This window comes from Salminus brasiliensis, chromosome 2, assembly GCF_030463535.1.
Source record: "Salminus brasiliensis chromosome 2, fSalBra1.hap2, whole genome shotgun sequence".
NCBI lineage: Eukaryota > Metazoa > Chordata > Actinopteri > Characiformes > Bryconidae > Salminus > Salminus brasiliensis.
The window spans coordinates 28205765-28219156 of record NC_132879.1 but is presented as its reverse complement, the minus strand read 5'-3'; positions in this window follow the sequence as shown (position 1 = coordinate 28219156).

Sequence of the window (13392 nt, the reverse complement as noted above, 5' to 3'; positions counted from 1 at the left end):
AACTACTGGCTCAGCTCACATAACACAGAGGAAGCACGATGCAGATTATCCGTGCCCCATGTTAATCTACACTTTACGTTTAGTAAGTGCGAACACATTTTCTGTGCGTTAAATCCGCCGCTGATAAATAGCTATGGCAGAGCTAATCAAAACAGCAAAACACTGCTGATGGGGTTTAATGGACTTAAATGGAATATTAGAAAGGAAGGGGGAGAGCTATTTGAGGTTGTGGACTCAGTGAGGGGTGCCAAGGTCTTCAGCAGCGGGCTCATTTTCTGAGAATTTCAGAGAACTTTCTTCCATTAAATCTGCGATTATTTTTTCGCACTCCAGCTAATTCAATTCCTTGCGCTCTGCTAAGGTGAGCTGGCTTAATGCCAGTGTTTGATGAAAGGAAACTGCAGTACAAAATAATAAAATCTAGATTTGTTTTCAGAAGCGCAGAGTGGCGTGTGTGCAGAGCAGAGCGGGGGGAGAACGGAGAGATGCATGTTGAACTCGGATGGCTGCACTCCATTCACCGCACGCACTCAGCTGCTGGCACGCGGCCAAGCGCAGAACAAATTGCTAGGTGGTTTTCTTTTTTAGCATGTTAATTTAACATTTACTACAGTGTGCGGAGAGAGGGAGAGAGATGAGGGCTCAAAGGAGAGAGAGAGAGAGAGAGAATTAGTGAAGGAGAACCAGGTCTAAACCCTTTCCTCCCATCGTTTCATCATTTGCTGTGACTGGAGGCTCCCAGAGTTGAAGTGTGGTGAAAGAAAATGAAATGTGTGAAGGACTGAACGACAATACAATTCTGTACAGTTTTATATGAGATGTAAATATAGTAGCATTGCCTTATATTTATCTTTATGGAGCACAGGCTACTTTGACTGTACATATGACAGGGACATATGGACTTACTGAATGACAAGCGTTGTATAATATATTCAGTATCTTCAGAGACTTGTGTAAATAAAATGCGCCTTTACATTTTAAATGTTTGTTTACTGCTGTGATTGAGCTTTTGTGGTTGCATTTATTAAATAGAGACCAAAAAACTGAAATCAGTAAACACTCCATGACGCTCAGAAAACTCTGACTGTTTACACAAAAGGTACACAAAAGTCACGGTTCGGTTTGTGTCGTGGTTTGGCCCTCACATGTCACTATGAGTTTGATACAATGGGATAAAACAAACAAAAAATATATACTCCAGGTTTATTTGCATTTTATTTGAACAGACAGCCGTGCAGGTTAGTTTGCACCATTTAGTGCCGTAGAGTCCCCTATGAGGTTGTTATTGCAGCCTGTAGTGTGTTAATTAAGCAGTACAGTATAAACATTAGCATGCTGAATGTGTTTCCACACACACACACACACATACACACATACAACTGTCCAGCAACACAACACACCGTTATCATTCAATCCACCATGATTTCATAAGTTCAAATAAGTTCAAAGAGCAGAATTTCATTTTACTCTAAAACAGAACAGTCAGAGATTAAAGAGACTAAAGAGAAGAAAAATCAGCCGTGGGGGGCAAACAAGACTACAGTTACCGACGCGAAAGCACTCCAGTTCCCATCACTTACATCTTAAAGTTTTTGGGTGCTATAAAAGTACCGTATTTACCATAATAGTGCTTACCATATATTCACTGTGCGTTTGCGTGTACTAAACCATGACCCTCGTACCGTGACAGTTTGGTATGAATACATGTCAATATGGTCTGCATATGCAAATATGTGCTAAATACTTAAATCTATAACAAACAAACTTCCATCATGGATCATCATAAAAAATAGCATGTCCTTTTTGCGGCCACATATGGTTGCTCGCTCTTGTCCACTGAGAGAGGAACATTGATCTAGATATCTAATTAAACTCATCGAGTTCAAGTACATGATAAGATCATCAAAACTACAAGTAGAGTTGCTGTGCTAAAAACCTGCAAATTCTTTTTTTCCTCTTAACAATAGTGGAACCTAGTTTGGTTCTGTATAGAACAATGTTAAACATCTAAATGCTTCATTGAGTTGTCATTGTTGTATACAGAACCAGTAGCTAGCTACTGAAGAACCATTTTTAAGTGTATTTACTGTGTTGTGTTATGCATCATACTTAATAGTATTGGACAGTTATACTGTTTTAGGGAAAATACATATTAACAGTTGGGGTTCCTTTAAAAAAAAAGATGCCCAAAGGGTTCTTTGTGTGATGCCATAGAAGAACTACGTGTGGTTCTTTAAATTGTATTTAATTATTCTTTTTTTTTTTTTTTGCAGATTTTAGTAAATAGGATGTGTTTACCTGAAGAAACTTTTTAAAATGTAAGGAACCTATTTCCTCTTTATGTAAAGAAAGAACTCAAAAGACTACAGTACGTTTACATTATGCAGAGGTTCTTCACACTCAACGCTCTCTACAGCTGTAGCTCTTTAAAGAACCAGTAGTACTTTTTCAATGCGATTGCACAAAGAACCGTTTTCCCCTTTTTTTTAAAGTGTAATTTCCTACAGTGTTTAGAAGAAGTTGATTTTACCTTATTATTAGGCTTTACATTTTCACACAATGTCCCGTGTGTGTGTTCTGTGTATGTACTCTCAGTCCTGCACTGCTGCTAAACAGAGTTTTACAGTGGAGCGCAAGTGGAGAAAGAATGGGTCTCGAATTTCTACGCAATTATATTTGTCTTCAAAAGCCAAAAAATACGATGGATGTCCCAAGATCAACAAGGCCAGGCAAGGAGTGGGATAGAGTGGAGGGGGGCGGGGGGGGGGGGGGGGGGGGTTGTAAGGGATGGAACGAGGGAGGAGGAAGTCTGGTCTGGAGCCATGTTCAATTACAGAGGGCTGTGGCTCCACATCTATACGCACGCTGTTATTCTGCTTTTGTCTCCTGTTTTATGTCTCCGACCGAGACCTCTGCTCATGTTTACAGAGTCAGCGCTGTGTGATCAAGACACTGTGCTACTTTCATGTGGAGAGTTAAGAGAGACTCCCCCAGTTTCAGACACTGTTTGATGGCAGAAGAGCTCACTCGTGACTCACTATTGGAGATCAGGCTTCTGAAGAGACATTAAGGAGGAACAATAAAATCCCGACATCAATGAGAGACCAATTCCAAACACTCTTTACACTGTCGAAAAGTCTTGGGCCGCTTTTCGGTCTTTGGTGCCGACAGGAAAAGAATTAAGTCATCATCAATGAATGAAGTGCCCACACAAAACGTTCCGATCCATGATGGTACAACTGCTCAGGAGGTGATGGAAAATATGCAGGTGGAGCACAGTCAACACATTGGATGGCAGAAGTTTGTTTCTGTAGTCTTGCACCGGAACTGTGAGGTTAATGTTTACACTGATCAGCCATAACATTAGCACCACCTGCCCCTAGTGCAACACAACAGATTTGACCATTCGAGGCATGGACTCCACAAGACTTCTGAAGACATCCTGTGGTGTTAGCAGCAGATCTGTAAGTTGTGTGGTGGGGCTTGTGTGGATCACGTCAATGAGCCTTAGGTACCTCTGAATCATGTGGCCAGTTGTTCTTTCTTGGACCACTTTTGGTAGGTACTCACCACTGCATACCAGGAAAACCCCGTAAGACTTGCCTGGTGTTTTGGAGATGCTCTGACTCAGTTGTCTAGCCATCATAGTCAATGTGAAGAACTGACTGGTCACTTGCTGCCTAATATATCCTACCCCTTGACAGACGCCACTGTAGAAGACCAGTCAGCGGTACTAAAGGTTTGGCTGATCTGTGTAGCTGAAAGGGTTGGAAGCTCAAGATCATTGGATACATGCTGCTGTCTATAAAAATGAACAAACATTCAGAGAAAATTCACCTTTTAAGATGCCACTACTGTTGTCAGAAACCACAGTGGTAAGTCTTTGAGATTAAGATTTTAACTGTGGTGCTCCCTCCCAATGAACTCTCCATATCACACACCACTTATCCATTAATAATATTATTGTAGGCTTTCTTCACAGAATATCGTAAAGATTAACGACACCCTGGAGTTCAACTTTGAAAAATGCTCTGAAATGTGAAGGACTGTTTGGCAGGCAGAGGGAGTGTGTGCAAATACAGCATATTAATGACTCATACAGCATTATAAGTTATGCAGCATTATACAGTAATATTGCTGCTGAAACAAATGCATGCCTTCACTATATGTCTTTCCTAAGGTGCGCACAGAGAGAACAGACAGGTAAATGAAGTTTGATTATCTGAACATATCAATATCCATATCTTGTTTTTAGGCGGAGTTTTAAGAAGCAAGTCTGTTTGATTCTAATATAAAACTTAAATCCTCATAGACCCAATAGTGGAAATTAGCTTTACTTTCATGTTGAGAGTTTACCCCTTTATGCAGAAAGGCTTATTACACACTAATGTGTATTATTCAGTAACTACAGGGATGTCTGTACAAACCAGTGGAGCTATTCGTTGGTAATAGAAGTTTGTAATAACACGTAATAACCATAGGCTGTTTAAGGGGTTAAGAGAGAATTTCCCAGACACTGTTTGATGGCAGAAGAGTCATGGCAGGTATCGTTACTGAAGGACAGTAGTATTGGATGACTGATTTGCATATTATGAAATTATATTGAGCATGTTATCTGTTCTTATAGCAGAGTTGAACATTAAGGGGTGCCGGAGAGACAGAACTAACCACAATAGTGATAAAGAAGTGTTCACAACCATCAACACTGGTGTCATTTATTATTACCATATTTTGCAAAAGAGGACACTGGGGACACATGGATGATGTCCATCCTGGTTAACATGTTGTGGCTGTGGCGCAGGGGGGGCTTGAAGTAGGCCTAAGCTGTAGGACCATGCTAATGTGTATGTGTGAGGGGAGGAAGGAGTTAAATATCTCCAAATTATGCAACTATGGTAAGGAACATTAATACATTAATATCTACTCCTCTATCAACACCAATAAACAGCCTTAATAGCCTAAATTGACAGTGGAGACAGTTACTTCAACAAAAGCAGGATAAACTCCTTTGTGATTCCCTTGATTCCCTTGAAGAAACAATGAAGGAGCAGGTGTCCCAATACTTTTGTCCACACAGTGTACCTCTATTTATTTCGGCCTCCCTACTGAGTTCAGTGAGCCGCCCTTTAGCTGGGCCGCCTCCCTGTTGCTGGAGTCTGCATGACCTGATGACAAGCTGGAGCAGTGTGTCCATTATTGGGACCACCTGTGGCTCAGGGCACTGTGAAGGACCAGTGGTCCCCTATGAAAGCAGATATGAGTAAGAACAGGTGTGTGTGGGGTGGGTGCTGCGCTCTAGCAGCTGACGCCCTGCACTCCTGCGCTCTCTAAATAGCAGCAGGCCCCCCAACAGTTGTCTTGGGGACCACTGTGACCCATCTGCAAACACCACATTCCTAACCCGGCCTTTGGTGTTTTTACATTCTGGAGTTACTAGCAATTGATGATATGTCATGTACAGTGTCCACAGATTATTAAATGAAAGTAGTAGCCTCCAAGAATCTATGGGGATTTTAAAAATTAAAGGGTTTCTTAGTGTAGTGAAGATGCTAAGTGTAGTCAGATCACTAGAAAAAAAAACATCAGGTGGTTATTGTTGTTATAGAAGTCAGGCAAATAATAAAATGATAATATGATAATAAAAAATACACTACTTTCAATTTCTATCAACAATAAACCATACTTCTGCTACACAGTGCAGTAACAATATACTGTGGTTGGCAAACTACAAAATAGTCCACCTATTTTTTTGTAAATAGTTGAGTGGTTTTCAGTAACATGTTTACTTGAAATGTGCAGTTGTGTATGTATTAGTTTTGACTGCTTTGAAATATGGCTCAGCCCATAGTGGCCCATGGGTGTCAACTATGGTCAAACATTGGGCAGTCAAAAACCCAAAAGTTTAAAAGGTTTTTGAGCTAATGTCTTGTCTCAGTGACAGACAACTAACTGGGGAGAGGGACACCATGATTAGTATATTATGATTATCACCAGATCAGTTCAACAGTATAGATGGTTTGGTAACTTTTATCAATAATTTATAAATAGCTCTGGCCAGAGGAGGATGGGTTGGGCCCCCCTTGTGAGTCTTGGTTCCTCCCAAGGTTTCTTCCTCCAGCTCTGAGGGAGTTTTTCCTTGCCACTGTCGCCGCTGGCTTGCTCACTAGGGGTCTTGGATCCTTCATGTCTTCTTACTAATTACTAATTATGTAAAGCTGCTTTGTGACGTCAACAGTTATACAAATAAATATAACTTGACTTGACTTGACATTGCAAGTAGGAGTTTGTGATTCGTTGTGTTCTATGTTGCATTTATTAAAACTCTACAGTAACAGTGCCACCCAATAAGCCTGGTGCGCTGTAGTTCAGATTTGGCATTGGCAGGGAGCCTGTTTTCAATATTTACTCACTGTGCCAGTGAGTCACTGTGTTGAATCAGTTCAGTTCATCTCACGCATTGTTTGCCATCTTTTTGGAATTCTCAAGCTGTTGATCTTATTGTAGTTCATTAGGTTTCCACTCCTTCAACACCAGGATTACAAAAGCATTATCACCTTCCCCTTTTTTTGTTTTGGGGGGGTCTAATTTGAGACAATTTGGGAATTTACTTGTAATACTCTTTATATTTTTGCAAATGTACCATACGAACTGTGAGGAAGAACTGTTCTTCTGAACCGTAGCAGACAGAAATTTACAATTCAAAGTTTGTGTGGTAAAAGCAGTGTTTGCATCATCCTCCAGTCACTTGGCTTTGGGTCTCTTTTGCCCAGGCCTAACTACTGCGTTCTTAAAGATTGTAGAATAGCAGTATTGCTTAATATTTACCACCATGTGACACAGATTATGTATCCCTTCCTCATCTATATTTTATCTGTATATACACTGATCTGCCATAACATTAGTAATCAAAATCATTGATGATAGTGGATTATAGTGGAGTTCTTGAAGGTGATGTGTTAAAAGCAGGAAAAATGATCATGCATGAGCCACTTTGACAAGAACCAAAGTGTTATGGCTAGACAGTTGTGTCAGTGCATCTCCAAAACATTAGAACCTACTAAAAAAGGTACAAGGAAGGACAACTGATAAACCTAAGGCTCATTGTTGCGATCCATGGAGGCCCTACCTCACAACTTACAGGACTTAAAGAATCTGCTAATTATGTCTTGCTGCCACTCACAACAGGTCACCTAGGTCTTGTGAAGTTCATGCCAGTTACTTTATGACTGATCAGTGAATAGCCGTCTATAATTTCACATTGTATCCATTTGTATTGTCCACATCATCAGTTCCCAAACATTTTAGCTGCTACCACCCTGGAGCATTTTTTAAAAATATGTGCTTTAGCAGCCAAAGCATTTTTTAGTTGTTTTCATCTTAATAAAATGATTGACTTTTAATAATACCTGAGTAAAGACACATCTTCAAAAATCCTTCAAGTAATCCTTAAGTTGTGTTTCCTTAATGTGTTTCCTCCTCCATCTGTTAAACTGGGCTCACTAGGTTTTCCCCAGCTCATCCCCAAAAGCACCTGTGAATCTGGTGTGTATTTGTGCCTTGTGGTGTTTTTTTTCTTATGCAGAAGATGAGATGGTGGGATGAAGTGGGTCACATTGCTGGGGGCTTTTCTCCCAGACGGAGGGAGAATTCCGGGACAGTGCTGGAAGCACTTCAGTGGCTAGCACTGGTTTGTGAGGCACGAGGAGAGACAGCTGCAGTAGAGCCGCGACTGCAGCACCAGGGCAGCAACACCACGCCACGTCACGCCTGGGCTGGGCACGCGTTACACACACACAGATGCACACACAAACACAAAAAACATATGCTTGCATTGACAGACACACATACACACTTAGCAGAGTTGTGTGCCCCAGCTGCTGTATCTAAAGCTCTTTAAAGCCCCACTGGTAGTCCAGACGTCCTCCAGTTTTAAAGGCCATATGCTGTTCATATTGTTGGTCTGTTTTTTTACATTCAGAAAGACACTCAGAAGAAATGTTTAGGTCTGCAGATCCAACATGTACTTTAAGTACCCTAGATGAGTTTAAAGAACACTGCATTAGATGTGGTGTTCTCAGCATTTTGGGAAAAAAGGTGGTGGGTTAAGGGCTGGAAGCCTATGAACACAGTTTGTTTTAAACAAGAAAGTAGGCAAGCACACTACTAGGATTAAGTTACAGTAGCTAGGCCTGTAGTTATCCAAATCTGAACCCAGGCCAGTCATCACCCTGCTCATTAACACTGAAGGCAAAAATGCTCAGTGAGCCTAAACAAGAGTGTCTTTTTTTTGGATCCTAAGCTCTGAGTTTGTGTTCTGGTTGACTAGCAGCAGAGGCACTGTGGTGGTGGAGTTAGAACGATTCTAAAGGCCTGTGACTGACAGGGGCCCTACAAATGTATTAATTAAGCATTTTGGCAGAATTATTAGAGTTGTGGGCCCACTGTAATATATTTTCATGGGGACCAAAATCCCTAGCAGTGTAAAGTTTACTTGTTAGGTACATTCACCTTGTAGCTCCAGTGCTAAACTGATCAACGGCTTTCAGGGAAGGAAGAAAACTGTTGTTTTTTGACCAAACCATTGCTTTAAAGAAATGTACTCCTTACTCTTTAAAAACATATTTAGTAAAAAGTTAATGGCATTGTGTAACTAGCTGACCTTTCAGAAATGCACCCATCTCAGCCCCACTGGTTTACAGGTATCTGGTGTGTGGGCTGTCAGTGGCCTCATACATAGCTGAACAGATTAGAGGAGGGCAGGATAATAAGGAGTGAGGGGCTGCCCGTCAGTGTTTTGCTCTGCGGGCTTTAAGAGAGCTGGACTGATAACTGATAAAGAGGCTGCAGGTGGGCCCACCTAATGAGTTCTACAGGACCAAAGCAAACATGCAGTCCAGACCACATCACAGCTCAGCACTGCTTCTATCTGAAGATGTGAGCGCTGGTACAAATATGATAAGCAATCAAAAGAACTGCATCTTTACTGCATTCCATTCAGTAATCAGTAGGATTTATTAAAAGGGGGTGCATTAAGAACCTAGTTTTCCAGCTAGGCTACTGTAAGGATGTGAGGAATTCATTGAAAATCTTTTATGTTAACCACACTGCTTAGTCTATAGCTTTCTAATCAGCCATAATATTAAGACTACCTGCCTAATATTGTGTAGATCCTTCTTGTGCTGTCAGAACAGCTCTCATCCCATCGAGGCATGGACTCCACAAGACCTCTGAAGGTGTCCTGTGATATCTGGCACCAAGACGATAGCAGCAAATCACCAGGTCCTGTCTAGACGGAATAGCATCAAAGAGCCTTGGGTGCCCATTTCTTTGGAGCAGGGTAGGTAGGGGAAGGGTAGGTATCAAGCACAGCATACCATGAACACCCCACAAGACCTGCCTGATGTTGTTGAGATGCTCTGACCCATATGACTAGCTATCACAGTGGCTCAGATCCTTATGCTTGTCTGTTGTTCCTGCTTTTAAAATAACCTTCAAGAACTGACTGTTCACCTGCTGCCTAATATATCCTATAACCTGACAGATGCCAATATAGACGTAGATAATTAATCAGTTTTTCAGTTCACCTGTCAGTATAACTAATGTTATGGCTGATCAGTGCATAGTTTTATAGTATTGTAGATGATTCTGTAGATTACACTGAATAATTTGTCAAAAGAACGACTCATTAATATTCCTCTCTCTCACAATACAGTCAGCAGTGTGAAAAGTGTGTCTTACGTGTTTGTAAGCGATGGGATTTGTAGCTTTTGTTTATGTAAATTATTATTTTTTCTCTTAAATGTGACTTTTGACCAAACCACCACTTTAAATAAAACATTTATTCTTAAACATCCCAAACTATCCAGATCTATTCTTTATTATGAACGTTGTCGTGACTGAAACACACCCACCCCATGTAACTTGAATAAAAACCAGTTCAGCTGCTTGTCACCACACTATACCTACAGCTATTTGTGTCAGTGTAATCATGTAAAAACATATTTTTCATAATGTAAAATGCATGAATTAGTTCAATGGTGACACTCTACTAGCTCTTCAGCCGCTATATCAGTCTGTACTTTCACATGCCTTTTAAATTCATTCCTAATTCTTGTCATTTATTGAGAATTTCACTGGTGACGTGCATTGTGGTTATTAGAGGAAATGAAGGGAGGAACTCTGAGATTTCAATGAACTGCTTGACTGTCATTTACAGGAAAGGGTGCAGTTCTGTGGTCACTGATAGACAGACTAACACGGAAATATGAACCTGCTGGTTTAGGTAAATACAGTAGTAGGAAAAACTAAGCATGATCTCAGACAGGTCTTGTTTTGAATATACTGTATGTTGACATGTAAATCTGAGACTCACTTTAAACCTTGGTAAAGCCTCACTAATCACCTGTATAGTTGTAGTATAGTTTGGTACTAAACCAAAATAATAATCTTTGTTTCCTCAAGCTACTGTTTTTCTTCCTCAGGATATTGCATTTCTGCATTTTGTTGAATGCATGTTGTCACATTAAGTTAGTCTAATTATTTTAATAGTACTGCAGAACAGCAGAATATATTTTTGTTCACTTTTGTGATTGTTTTTCACTTTTTGACATAATGTGAACCTGGCAGTTGTGCTTTACAATATGTCAAAATGTCTTGATGACGGTGACATTGAATAAAATGTTTCTACATTCACTACCATTGAAAGTTAAGAAGGTTTTCTCCTGTTAATTCCCTGTGTTGGAGATATGAGGTTTTAGCGTGACAATATGTAAAGCTAAATAAACATCTAGTAGAGGTTACACACTACTATAGAAACTGCCCAATAAAGAGCACCAAAACAAACTAGAGCGTCAACTCTACTTGTTTACACTGATGAGCTGAAGCTTTGGGCCTACAGCAGGCTCAAGTTACATGTGAGAGAAACAGCAGCTACTTCATGACTGCAATATTGGAAATCAACAGAGTGAATCGCTTGTGTGTTAAGGTGAAAAATCAGTATGAGTCACCGTTGAGGTCGTCTTCAGTTCTCTAGGTATTGTTTTTGGTTTTGATTTGTTGCAGATACCGATTGATTTCACATGTTTAGCAAAACTGCTTTAATTCCAGGCTTGGGAGAGTTTGTTTTCATGTGGAATGCATTCGCAGCTCATTGGAAATGAAAATCATACAATGTAAAAGGCCTACCTTGAGCTTCCTAGTCTACATTTTGGCGACACCCACAGTGTACATATGTAGAAGGCAAGACACATTGAGGGCGCTATTTTTAAAAACATGCATTTGGGCAGACTTATGTGATGCTCTAGAAGCTATATACATGTACTCTTAGCAAATGAGGTGTTCTTCTACCTTTTTTAATGAGCTAATTTGCTTGTCTGGAATGCATTTATAGATATTACAAGCATAATGGAGCTCAATGACAAGTTCAGTTAATAAACAAATGTAATGTAATATGTAAATGTATTTGTAATTTGTAATGTATCCATTACTACGCACTATAAAACCACTCCTCTCCCTTCTCGTTCTCGTGACGAAAACCTGCACCCCACCACCACTCCTGCTTCTGGATGGTCCAATTATACTCAACCTCTACCTGGCAAGGGTACATTCAAATATCAACATTCAAATATCTTCCCCAGCATGTTGTCAGACGGCTATAAACAAACCTGCCCCCTCTGAATGGTACTTACCTTTCAAGGTCTTTTGGGTAAGAGAGTGGACTGATGTGATCCTCACCAAAGACCACAGTAAGGGCATATAGAGGGCGCTTGTGAGTGTCCTTAAAATGGCAAAATACTGTACATTTTCGTTCCCCAATGCATAAGCAATGTAAATTGGTCTTCATTGCTTTGCTAAATGAAACAAGTTACTGTTACACAAAAAAACTTGTATCTCCATTTTTGTTGTTTTTCGTGTTTGTCAATATTTCCCTTTTTTCTCCCAATTTGGTACAGACAATAAACACACCCTTTCAAAGCTTCCGCTAGCACTAGCTATACTTCTGACACCAGGAGGGTAAGAATTTAACGTGTCTCCTCCAATACAAGTGAAGCCAGCCACACCTTCTTTTCAAGCGGCATTGCCATGCAGCTGACACGCTCTGAGAAAAGCGCGGGGTCCCCAGCTCTACCACACCAACCAACAGACACCAATGCTGGCCAACATTGCTTAAGAGTGAAGAGGAGAGACAACATCATCTACCCACCTGGAGGTAACACGGCCAATTGTGCTCTCTTAGACTCCAGCCACTGAAGTTGCATGACCTCGGAACCCCCTGGCCATAGTGGTATTGACATAATGTGAATCTGACAGTTGTTCTTTATATTGGGTCAAAATTCTACATTGACTTCCATTAAAGTGAGGACATAGGAAGTTAGGAAGTTCTAGACATTAGTGTCCACTAGTAACATCAGGCTTACAAACTCCAACTGCTTGACTTCACTAGCTTTTTCATTCTAGCTTTTGACTTTAATGAAATTGGCCTTATTAGTCTGTCTTACGCTGTTTAGGTGGAATGAAGGTTCATGACAGTAGCAGTCTTATAAAACTCATTAGGTGCATTGACTAGTCTGTATTTTTATTGCCTCTACTTCACTCTACATTGACCTTAGGAATACATAAAGCTGCAAAGGTTGTGAAAACACATTATAATGGTGCAGTTAGGGCACATAGGAAAACTAAACAGCAGCATGTCACTACTGCCTTAAACAGAAATGGAGAGGAAGACTGACTGTTCCCTCTCTCTTTCTCTCTCACTGTCTCTCTCTCTCTCTCTCGCTCAGATGAGGCCTTTTGTCTGTGTGGGAGACCCAGACACAACAGTGCACAGAGCCACACACTCTCACAATGGTTCAGCCCACAAAGCCACACACAACTGAACAATGTGACCATCTCTAAAGGAGGCGGAAGGGGTGGGTGGGGAGGGGTTGAGGTCACGCACCTGCACCCTAAGAGCCCTTAAAAAGCTCATGCAGGTGTCTTCATATTGATTTATTATTTTCCCTTCTTCTACTTTTTGGCTCTGTACGTTCAAGAGAGCCCACCGTTCACCTTAGGCCCAAACGACAGGTTTGTACTGGTACTGGGCACAGTACTGTAATATCTAGGCGTCTGCAGCACAGTACCTCAGAGAGGAGAAGCTGGATGAAATTAAAGAGCTGCACTCAAGTCTCTGCCTGCCTACTGACAGTTTCATTTAATAAGGGTCAGCTGTGTAAATCACAATGTAAGAAAGCTGATTAAAACCTCATAAAGCAAACTCTCTGCTGCTTGCTGCTTGCTTTAGGGCAGATATGAGCTGATATCAAGCACAGAAACTCACTGTCTCCATTCTGTGATTGGCACACTTGACGTGTTACAGTATTGTGGCTGGAGTTTTACACCCTTTGGCAACTA